General features: G+C 43.7%; 1 protein-coding gene across 2 annotated transcripts in view; it reads left to right on the forward strand.

Moving 5' to 3' along the window:
- Window positions 1-940: 940 nt before the first annotated feature.
- Window positions 941-12,453, forward strand: part of gsna (gelsolin a) — a 32,277-nt gene continuing 20,764 nt past the window's right edge. Inside the window, exon 1 of one of the 2 annotated variants that reach the window (XM_042058662.1) lies at window positions 941-1,136. The gene's annotated coding sequence lies outside the window, so the exon portion shown is untranslated. The remainder of the gene's footprint in view (window positions 1,137-12,453) is intronic. The other variant, XM_042058663.1, reaches the window with a different exon arrangement.

Genomic DNA, 12,453 nt, shown 5'->3' on the forward strand with positions numbered 1-12,453 from the left:
TCACAATTCACATTCAATGTACTTTTGTGTCCACCAGTAATGTGGGACCTAATTGGCTTGTTTCTGAAAATGTGTCCGTAAGTGATAAAAACATGCATTGTGTTAATACCAGCATGCATCATGTTCAGCCAGATCTGCGTAGCACTGCATGAAGTACAATGGGCCTAATCCATACAGTAGGAATGTGATGCCACTGCCCATACAGATGCCTCATCATTTTATCTAAATGTTCCACCCCACACACTCAGACACACACATATGTGCACGTACACACACACACACACACACACACACACACTGAGAGAGAGAGAAACAAAAGAGAGAGAAACTACAAAAACCCACTGTCTCAGCCATATATATCTCCCTTGTGTTTAGGTTTCTAGTCAGTCTTTGTATAACACTGCTCCCGTCCCAATATCAAAAGGAAATGGTAGTATGACAGTGAGACAAAAATGTGACATTGTTTGGGAATTAACCTGCACTCTGCTGAAGGTATCCTGGGCGCTTCCACGAAGGCCTACAGTACTTGGATTTCCCCAGTGCACATAGCATACACTTGACCATTTGAACAACAGAGGGCAGCAGATGTTTGTATGGACATGGTGAATGCTCTCCAAAACTGTCCACACACACAGCCAAAAGTTTTAAAAAGCTGACAGGCCTACCGTACACATTAGCCTGTTTGTTTCTCTGTACGCTGACAGGTTGCTTAATCATTGTGAAACAATTACGTTTTTAAGCCATAACTCACAAGAACAATTGGACAACGTGTATGCACTGTCCGCCTTTGCGCATAGCCTCCCAACGAGGTCGGTGGCTCACAGTGAAGGGCCTGGCAAGCTTACCAGCAGACTGAATGCTGAGATGCGGCACAGATTTGTAGGAGAGCACGGCCAGTCGAAGGCCGCTTCTGTGGGGGAGGAGTCCAGCCTGCTTGGACCCCCCCGCATATTATGTGCCTTCGCAGCGGCTGACTGTAGGCAGTGAGTCAGAGGGGTGTTGCCCAGGACTCAAATACGCAGACGCCCAGCCCTAGCGACACTATTTCTTTCTGCAGCTAAATCTCTCCCATTCCCCCGAAGTTTTTAGTTTTGTTGCGGCTCCTGCTCTCACACACTCGAAACAGCAAACGCGAGGTAAGAGTGTTTTGCTTGAACTACCCCGTTAACATTTGTCTGTTACTATGTGATGCTTTGGTGCAGGCTAATCAATTCATTGTTTGCCTGTGTGAAACACATGAAGGATAAACTTACCACTTATTCCACCGATTTTGATATTTTGAGTCATGAGCAACTTTACCTAAAAATACGTTCGCACATGGACATGCAGACGTAAGCTATTGTAGCCTTAACCATTTTCTCCGACCGTCATTCTGTCTTGTCCTGAACTTGAAACCATAGGCAACAGATAACGTTAGGATACATACAGCTACGTCGAAAAGCAGTCGAAAAACTCATCAGAGTTGTTTGTAACATGCTTATCAGAGCAAGGCATTGGACCAGGACAGTCAAGTCCATATATGGAGAACACTAAGAAAAATGGTCAGGAATGACAAAAGAAGCGAATTAGATGAGGATAAGATGGATATGCAGCCTAGCTTGTGATAGGATGATGAGCAGAAGGGTTTGCCTGCCCATGACAGATCTGTTACAACACTGTTGTTACACCTCAATAACTTGCCCAGGCCTGCAGCTGTATTATAATGTTTCAGTCATAATGTTTACAGTAAAGTTAAAGTGGGATAATATGTGGTGTTGCATCAGGTTTCTTTGAAAACTGCTGCCAATCAACAAAGACCAGAACTATCCGTTTTAGAAATACCCTTTACACACTCTGCAAGTACATCTTTCCATGCTCACAGCGTGGAAACTTATTGAGCCGTAAGAGTCTGATATATTAACATCGGGGCAGAGAGTACAGTGAAATGGAAAAAACACATAGGCCAGACATCTGTCAGGTAACAGCTGGGGTTGATCCGGCCCTGATCGATCAAGGCCACATTTGTTCCACAGTGTGTGCCTGTCAGGGTGGTGTAGATCTGACCACACCCTCTAGGCCTACACTAACATTTACTTCAATTTATATCTGAAAATATTTGAAGGATTAGACAGTAGACTAATTTATTATGTTTATCCATTCAGCTTTTTTGAGGAGAAACAGTGGAAGTCTAGCCTAGGCTATATCATATCAGCAAGAGTGAAATCAAATGCTTAATGTGATACCACTGCAAGTGTGAGAGCAATTCATAGCTTCCTGCATAGGCGACTGGCATATGAAAATGTTTTGTTGCCATAGAAACAGACAGTAACAAACATAATCTCAGTCATTTACACATCTCCAGCCTCTGTCACTAAATATACCCATGATGAACAAAACAGGAAGTTGGTGCCCCTACACAAGACTTGCCTAACAGAAGCACAGTCAGTTTCTCTTTTAGTATGAAAAAGTAATTCTAGATTGTTATGGCAACTGTAATGGCAACTCTTATGGCAACTGTATGGCAACTTATTTCGAATATGTACATGTATTAAGAAAATTGGATCATTGGTTAGGATGATTAGATCTTAACTGTATTGCAGGTAACGTTGCCTTGTTAAAATAATTTCAACTTACAGCCGAAGTCACAATGTTCAAGTGATGGCTGTGAAAACTCCCCCAAACATAGATAGGAAACTCCTGTGGGACATGTCTGAAACTCGCAGCCACTTGTTCCTTATCAGAGCCTGGGGCTGGCTCCTGAAACTGCACTTGTGTGTAACAGTTTGATACAGATAGCCCACTGCATGTTGGAAGGGGTGAACAGGACAGGCGATATGAGGCGATGTGTGCTTGTGGATGGGTGCAGGCAGGCCCATATGCATTCCGGAATGAGACAGACAGATGGAGGGGGTTGGTGGAGGCGGCCAAACAGCTGTGCGAAAGGGCTGTGGAACTTATGCAAAACCTCACCAGGCCTCTAATCTTCTCGAACCAACCTGAGCTCAGCAGGCAGTCTGAAACAATGACTGGTTCTCTGCGCAGTGATGGTTACTGAGTATGCATGGATGAATGGATGTTTTTTTGCTTCCTCATCCTGGTAGAAAGCAAAGCAGAGCCACAGAAATGCAAAGCAGCCATCCCATTCCAACAAACATGCTAATAACAACCCCCAAACCACCCCACTGGCTCTCGGCTCGACAAAATCCGTCTCTACAGACCTTGAAGGCAGACAACACAAACACATAAACAACTCACTGACTGCAGCAAACAGCAAACATGTTATTGGCCTAGTCCATCACACTTTTTTTTGAAGGGCGAGTTGCAGTGAATAAAAGTCAATACTCGCTAGAAAAAAAATAATTTTGACTTGGCTCACACCTGTTTTCAGGTTTACCTTTGCATTGCACAGGCTACGATTGTCAATGTAAGTGAACCATTACGGGCGGGTCAGACTAAATATTTGCAGGTAATGTTGAGGGTACTTCCTGTTGAGTCAGACGTAACAGCTGTCAGCTGAGGTAGCCAGAGTGGCTGTGATCAAAGCGACTGGAGGCCTTGTCGTTTTCTGCTGACCAGAGCTTTTGTGTCCATGTATGGATGCAGGCAGGACTTTAATGAGGCTGTAAAATATGGTGCATCCTACTCGCTGTGTCTGTCTGAAGTGAAGGGCACCTTTTGTTTGCCTGTGAGTGTGTGTGTGTGTGTGTGTGTGTGTGTGTGTGTGTGTGTGTGTGTGCAATATGTGTGTGTGTGCAATAGAGAGAGGCTAAAGACCCCATGCTGAGGATTTAGTTGTTTAGTAAGGTAAGGACAGAAAGGAAGCCTCTTACATTGCTCTCTCACTCTCTCTCTCTCTCTCTCTCACACGCACACACACACTTGGAGAGGAAGTTTGGATGGAGAAGATGAGTCATCCTGGAAATACCACCGGGCTGAGGATTCTTAAATGCTTGTGTTAAATCTTCTCCACAGACTTCTGGCTGACCTAAACAGTTCAACAGCACTGGACACCACTATGATGTCAGCCATTTGATTTAAGGACTCTGTTATTCCCCAGAGCAATCATTAGAACCAAACCAATAGATTTTTCCATTGGTTGGTCCAAGATATCCAGAAAACATGATATGTCAGGCATTCAAGCAGACATATCTGCCTTTTGACTGTAAATAACAGTAAACCTGTGCTGCTGCACATTATGTAGGCGTTGTGCTACTGTAATGCACACAGAGGTATGTGTTATGCAATTATGAAACAATCTTAGATAAAACATTTGAATCATCACACACAATAGGAAGCAACCCCCCCCGCCCCCCCCCCCCCCCCCCCCCCACACACACACACATACACACACTAGTTTCTATGGTATGCAATTATTTAGCTGAGGGCCATTCTTCGTAGTTGAAGTTCTTTTTATCCCAGTGCCAGCAAAGATAACCTATTGGCTGATAAAGTCGTGTCTTGTTTCCTTCTCAACTCTGAAAACTCTTGATTCCAAAACTCAAATCACAGAACATAAAACACAAATCTTGTTATCAGCTTACAGTCATATACATGCAGTGCATATTGACATGGACCTGGACCTCGACAGCTGCAGACAGGTTGTAGACAGATTCCTTTCCTAGTTCCTTTTGCTGACAAGAAATACAAATCCTTTCCTGTACAAAACATAATGCACAAGTGATACTTTAACTGCAAATGCAGTGAAATAATATTAGAATGAGAGTGTGTTCCAGTCATACATACTGACTAGCTGCTGTGGCATGATTTGACTCTGCTAGTGTGAGTAGCGAGGACCTGCGGTTAGGTGAGGGGTTAATATGAGTCAGAGGCATGAGGATGCTCGTCACCCAGGGCCCCCTGTCATGGCTGAGTGGCCACAGTGCGGGTGGGTGGCGGGCGGTAGCGGGTGGTGGGCAGTGGGCTGGTATGGCTCAGGGGCAGGCCTATCCCTGCTGGCTCCTCCCCACTTATTCTCCTCCTTCTCCTCCTCCTCCTCCTCATGTGCCAGTGAGACAAGTACCAGAAGTCATGTGACCGCACAACGCTATTTATATCCCCAGCCAGGAGCTCTCTCTCTAGCTGTCTCTGGGTCTGTGTGTGTGTGTGTGTGTGTCTGTGAGACAGTCTGTCTGCTACCCTATTTTCTGTGCTGTCCTTATTAACAGTGCAACAGATTAAACTATGAGGGATGTGAGTTGACTAGTGTTGTCAGTTTTAGTATACCCTCATGTTGAGCATAATTGCTAACTTATCATTTGGACCTGTGTTTGTGTATGTGTGTATTTGTGTATGTGTGTGTTTGTGTGTGTGTGTCCCTGTCACTCTGGTTGCTATGTGACCTGTTTTTTAACATTCCTGAAAATGTAATTAGCTGTAAACAATGCTGTTTGGACTGTCACATGGAAAAGGTTGCTTGGTCCTCTTTGCCTCCTGTATCTTGTGTTTATCACTTCAGTCACTTGTACTTTTTCAACACACATCAGAGTTGAGGATGTCCCCACATATGAACTCCTGTGTGTCTCAGGCACTGACAAGTGCACTGGCAAGCGCATGGTGGGCGTGGTAGAGTAGTACAGGTCATTTCACTGGTCAGCCCAAATTTGAGAATTGTGAGTCTGTACTAGCCTGGCGGGCCATCCTATATCATTGAAATGTATAGTCTGGAATCGAACCATTCACCTCGCTTAATCCAAGTCCAACTCCTCCAAAGTTGACGCCAACGCCGATTCAAACAACCGCACTTCGTTCGCCATAGCCACCTTCCTTATTGTTCACTGTCGCAGGACTGTCGTTATCCTGTTAAGCCCGCCTTAAGACTCTCTAACAAAATAGAGCGCTGTGGTTGGATGACGTCCACGGCGTCAGCCAATAGAAATCCCTTTTAAACCCGGTTTGGTACTAGACGTACAGGCTGAGCAAATTAATTTGCGAAGTCTGTACCACTTTGGATTAATATCAGTCACCTTTACCTTTGACAAAAATGCCTAGCAAGTCCTCAATTTATAATCGAGGTGATTATATCAGAAGCTTTGTTTCACTGTTCCTCCTAAACAAAACAAACCTCCCAAACAAAATATACTGTATTCTTCAGACTTGAGGAACTGGGCACTGAACAGTACTCCTTTCACGATGCTGTTTGGAATCCCGCACTCATGAAACCAGGGTTGCCAACCGTTCCGTAAAATACGGAATCGTCATATTTAGTGTTCCATATTGAACTGATACGGAACGCATTTTGTTCCGTATTATTGAGAATCAACATCATCAGTATAATAAGTTAGACCATGAACAAAGAATGTACGATTCGTATGAGATAAAGGGAAATGTTGCTGCTGTCATTTATCCCTATAAATGTGGGCCTTATGACAGAAATAATTCTGGGCCCCCCAAAATGCTAGATATACTATACTATATACTATCTTGAATTTCCCCTGGGGATCAATAAAGTATCTATCTATCTAGTATACTATAAAAATATGCTACATTAATTGATTATAGCATATTACACAGCCTAAAAGGTGACACCTGTTAAACTCACCTCAGCATGACATTTACTGAAGGTAAAAAATGTATACACCAAAAGATGAAAACCCAATACAGGATGGGACATGAAACTAGCTGTAAGAGCTACGTGACTACATGCACAGACTATGTGACAGTATGCACAAAATGAAAGCAATTATAGAACCACAGGCTTCCTATTTGTGTGTGTGTAAAAGAGAGAGAGAGAGACTGTATATCTGGTCACTAGTTTTCTAACTCCTCTAACTTAAAACTGTGTGACTACATAAAGAGACTGTGACCGCATGCACAAATGCACAAATTCAAATGAAACATAGAACCACAGCCCCCCCCCCCCCCCCCCCGTTCCTTATTTTAATATCAGAAAGTTGGCAACCCTATGTGAAACCCTCTAGAGTTTGTGAATCCCATAGTTAATCCCATCATGTTAATAGTTCATTAGATGAGTTCCCAACACAAGTAGCCCTCAGATTGCTTCAAATTTGCTTCATAACAGCTTGGCTGCTACCGCCAGTGAGACTGTTGGGTCTGAGGGATGGTTTTGGCCCCCTTTCAAATGCCCTCCCTGCCAGGCACACCCGACAGCTGCATGCCACTCACAAACAGCCACTCTGTTAGCACTGTGGCTGGCTGCTGACATATCTCAGCTTCATTAAAAGAAAGAAAGAAAGAAAGAAAGAGAGAGAGATGTTATATCTGGCCTTTGAATTCCCACTTAATCAAAGCGTGATGTTTGAAATAATATCTCGACACCCGCGACCGACACCCTTGGTGGGTTAATTACGTGTCTCTGTCTGTGAGATGAGAGAGGCAGGGGAGAGCACTTCATCACACACTGCTCACGCTCCCACGACGTTCGCTATGCTAATCTTCCTGGGTGCATCTGACAGGAGGCTTTGATGAGCCAACTGACAGCAGCAGAGCAAAGGCCCATGCTCCCTATCTATCTACCTGTCCCTCTTTCTCTCTATCTATCTGTCGCTCTATCTCTATCAGTCTCTCACCATTTCTCTCTTCCTCTCTCTCTCTGTGAGCGTGTTTACATGCACTTCAGTATCCCGGTTATTATCGGGATTTTAAAGTATCCCGGTTTTGTGTTTGCACATGTAAACATCATATTCCGATTTCAGAAACCCGGATAAGCCATTCACTGGCTCGTTCACTTGCCCTGTGCTGTGGCTCACTTTATCCAGTGAGCATGCTCACTTGGGCTGCTGTTCCCACGCAGGTTTAAATTAAGTTCCAAAGGTACTAGGGAGTTAGGAACTCGGCCCCAGAGGACAGCCCCAGGAATTCAGAACCACAGGCCAAGAGGAGCCCAAATTGTTTTTTACACAAGCTTTCCATTTAGAATTCCCATGTGATTAGGAGTGAATCTATTTGGTGTTTGCATCAGATTTGTTTTGTTAGTGTAACCTAGACAAAATTCAAACAGTGGGCTTCAGACATACCGGTAATATACCTGACAACGGAAGCCTTAGTATGTTTTAAATCTTACTGTGAAAGTTAATCTATGGGAAATATGGTCTTTGCTGCACTAGACAGCCATCATAGTACAGCGGCTAAAGGCCCATTCACACCAAAAACGATAACGATAACGATAACTATAAATAAATATCGTTCTCGTTAATATGAATGACGACGTTCACACATAAACTATAACGATAACTACATGAAGAACGATATCGTTGGGGATCACTTTCAGAGCGATTTTCACAACGATAAAATGCTAATAGCCAATCAGAACCCATCGAATTTTAGCCCTCACATTTATTAACACAATGTCAGACTTTTATCGTTATGGTTATAGTTATAGTTATCGTTATCGTTCTTGGTGTGAATGGGCCTTAAGGCCAGATTTTTACCTGAATAGTTTTTGCAGAAAGCACGAAACTTGGTACAGTTATACTACTACCCCTAGTGATCAAAAATTGAAATGGACCCCAACACATAGCGCCCCCTATTGGCTCCTATCTTGACTTCAAATATGGCCACCAAAATATGCCCTTTTTTCTACATTTATAATGCTATGCAGCTTTTAACACATAATATGACATGTCTATAGCCATCTTTCAGCATTATGAAATACATTATGTGACAATCATGCATAATTAAAATGGCAGACATGTTGGATTTTAAGGAAGTAACCATAAATTCTGACACAGAGTCAAAAACTGTGGTGCATTTAGGCTGTGTGAAGTTTTAACTGTGTGACTAAACCCTGCACTTGCCTGGGCTCAATCCTTCTAATTTGCCCCCTAGAGGCTGGCACGCTAGCAAGGAGCCTAAAACCCATGGATGCTAGCGTCTGTCAAGTCTCTTAAAGAAACATATGCTGCTTCGGTCACAGACAGAAAAGCAGTTGCTCTAGGAGAACAAAAGACAGTTGCTCTAGGAGAGCTGGGCAGGATGGTAGAGAGTCCCTAACCCAACAGCAGGACCTGTATCTGCTCCTTTGTGCAACAACAAACAGTAGGAGCCCTGCCAGAGCCCTACAAAATGACCTCTTCCAGGCCGCTGGTGTGAATGTCTGTGTGTGAAGAAACAGACTTTATGAAGGTGGCCTGAGGGCCCGATGGCCTCTGGAAGGACCTATGCTCACTGCCCAGCACCGTGCAGCTCAATTAGCATTTGCCATAGAATACACAATTGGCAGGTTCACCACTGACACCCTGTGCTTTTCACAAATGAGACCAGGTTCACCCTGAGCACATGTGACGTCTGAATATGTCTTGGAGAATGCAATGCTGCCTGCAACATCATTCAGCATGACTGGTTTGGTGGTGGGCCAGTGATGGTCTGGGGAGGGATATCCTTGGAAAGACACATTTTTTCACTTAGATTTTTGGGGGGTCTTTGAATTCAGTCCTCTGTGGATTGGTAATTTTCATTCCCAAATAACAAAGTGGCATCCTTTCGTTCCTAACATATTACCCAGTCCATATCAGTTTAAATCTTACCTCACAGGACGCTTGTTTAACGTATCATGGCTTGGACAGCTGTCCGCACCTCACCATCTCACCACAGGGGTCCCCCAGGGCTCAGTACTGGGCCCCCTTCTCTTTGCTATCCACACCACTTCTTTGGGACAGATTATCCGTTCGCACAGCTTCTTATACCACCGCTATGCAGACGACACACAGCTCTATCTGTTCTTTCCACTTGATGACCCCTTGGTCTCGGCACGGATCTCGGATTGCCTCTCAGACATATCTACATGGATGAAGACACACTCACCTCCCAGCTAAACCTACTATACATCGTGACATCAACATCAAAATTGACTCTCAAGAAATTTAGGAGTCGTTCTTGACAACCAACTAACCTTCTTTGATCATGTTGCCTCGGTCGCCCGGTCATGCCGTTTCACACTCTACAACATATGGAAAATCAGGAGACTTGACTCAAGATGCTACCCAACTCCTGGCACAGGCAAGTCACAGTGAAACCCCTTCAGATGATCCAGAACGCGCCGGCGCGTCTGGTCTACAATCAACCCAAAAGGGCACACTGGCTACTATGGCCGCCCACATCAAATTCAAGTCTCTAACGCTTGCCTACAAAGTAGTCTCCAGTTCTGGCATGGGCATACCTCCCATCTGTTGCACTCCTCAGACAAATAACGCGCCACGCTAAGGTCAATCCAAACTTTTACCAGTTCCTACTAGAGCAAGGGCATCCCTCTCCATCTTCAAAAAAACTCCTGAAGACCCAACTCCAGAGAATATCTCATCTCGTAGCACAACTTACAACTAGATAATTCTAGCACTTACCACCTGACTAAAACTGACACTTGACTGTATAACAACAGCACTCACTGATGCACCTTTTCCTATTGTTCTCTACCTTTTTGAATTGTTTTAAATTGTTCTACAATTGTTGAGAGAATTGTTTTAAAAGCTTTAAACTGTTTACCAGGTTGTAAGTCGCTTTGGTTAAAAATGCATCAGCCAAATGTAATGTAATGTAGATGTCCAGCATGATGTTTTTTCCCCATTGAGATCTGATGTGTTTCAGCAGTAAGAGTTAAGGTTTGCTCAGAAAGAGAAGGTAGAAAATATAGAATTTCTGGCTTATTTTCTTACATGGTGGCCATATTGAAATCTTACCAGATTATATTTGATGCCTCATATATTATTGAGGTTGTGATAAAATGACTTTTGTTTTTGAATGATATTTCTATCATGAATAACAATAGAGATGGTCTATATTTTCACATTTGGTATCCGCCATATTGGATTTCAAAATGGTCAACATTAGGTTTGTTTGTAAATCATGTCAATAGCTTCCTTGACCCTAAAAGTTAAGTGTTAGAACTTAAAAGACATTTTTATCTTGCTTAATTTTGAAGCTGTATCAACAATTCTATTAGGAATGGTGGCCATATTTGAATTCAAAATGGTGGCCACTAGGGGGCGCTATGTGTTGGGGTCCATTTTAATTTTTGATCACTAGGGGTAGTAGTATAACTGTGCCAAGTTTCATGCTTTCTGCAAAAACTGAACGATTCCGGTGCTTAGCCGCTGTACTATCAGTGAATTAGAGCAAATTTATGGCTTTGAAGATACCTTCCTCTTGCTGTGCCATTTACAAGATGTTCGTGTGGTTACATATTAACTACATCAGAAATCAATGTGATGTTTATGGCAAGAGTGTGAGCGGATGTAGGAAATGGTTGGCAAGGGAACCAGAGTTGTCAAACAATGGCAAACCAAATCTATAACCACAGAAAATCATCATCATACCCCAATGACTCATACTGTACTGTGCACTTACATGCACTGACACACACACACACACACACACACACAAGCACACACACTTAGCCCCAGATATCTTCAACTTCAAGAATATTAAGCTAGTTAGACTACATGACCAGAAACCATAACTGTTCCCAAGCATCATCGATTGACTTAGTGCCACTTGAAGAGCATCAGCATGTATTCAGCAGCAGGCCACCTAATGACGGCACAGGGAGACAGATGAGACGCTCCTCAGGGTGGGATCAGCACCAGACATCAAAGGAGCAATAGAGGAAGACAAAAAGGGGAACACCTCTAAGGGAACTGCCGTTTTCAGACGTACCAATGTCTTCCCTTCGAGTCCACTTCCCTTTCTTTTTTTTTTTTTGGTGGGGGGACACCACAGGAGAGCTGTATACGTATGTGTGTGTGTGTGTGTGTGTGTGTGTGTGTGTGTGTACATAGTTGTGTGAGTCGGAAAGAAAGACTGACACATCAGCTCCGTTGGGAAGGCCTGTTTTTGTCAGGAAGTTCCTCATGAACCACAGCACCGCAGAAGTACGCCCTGGTTCTCCTCACTCACGTAAAGGATGAAAAGGGAACGCGACGAGATTCTCTCTTTTCCACAGAGAGTTGTGTTTACTTGCTCACTCAGTGGACCTACTCAACGAGGGGAGGCAAGAGAGGGCTGGAATGTAAACCGGAGACTTTAATTGCTTCACAATGTGCACAGACACACACACACAAGAGTTTACGAGGGTCTCTTAGAGCCCAGTCTGTAAGGAACTACACCATTTCATTTGTGCACTTCTCTTTCTGAATCGCTAGTCGTGCGGTTTGCTGTTGATGAAACAGAGTAGTGGTAAGGTCGTATCTATTGTGTGGGTGTGTGGTTTCTGTTTTTGACAATCTTATCAGGTTATTGAGATGCACACTTCCCTCCCCTGGTCATGCTTGGTCTGCTCAAATGAAATATGTCACGCAAAACTCATAAAACCACACATGAGTGTGTGAACTTTGGACTGGACAAAGTATATAACTCACACTGAACAAATTCCAAATCATAGGGTTACCCAGACTGGGATTCCCTTACATTTTTCACATTCTTTAGAAATCTGTTCACACTTTCTGCAGTGGCTTGAATGTTAGCTTTAGTGTCTCTCTCTGCACTATGTCTGGGCTGCTGGATGTTGAGAGGGAGGGCGGTCGG

The sequence above is a fragment of the Alosa sapidissima genome, chromosome 13 (genome assembly GCF_018492685.1).
Source record: "Alosa sapidissima isolate fAloSap1 chromosome 13, fAloSap1.pri, whole genome shotgun sequence".
Lineage (NCBI taxonomy): Eukaryota > Metazoa > Chordata > Actinopteri > Clupeiformes > Clupeidae > Alosa > Alosa sapidissima.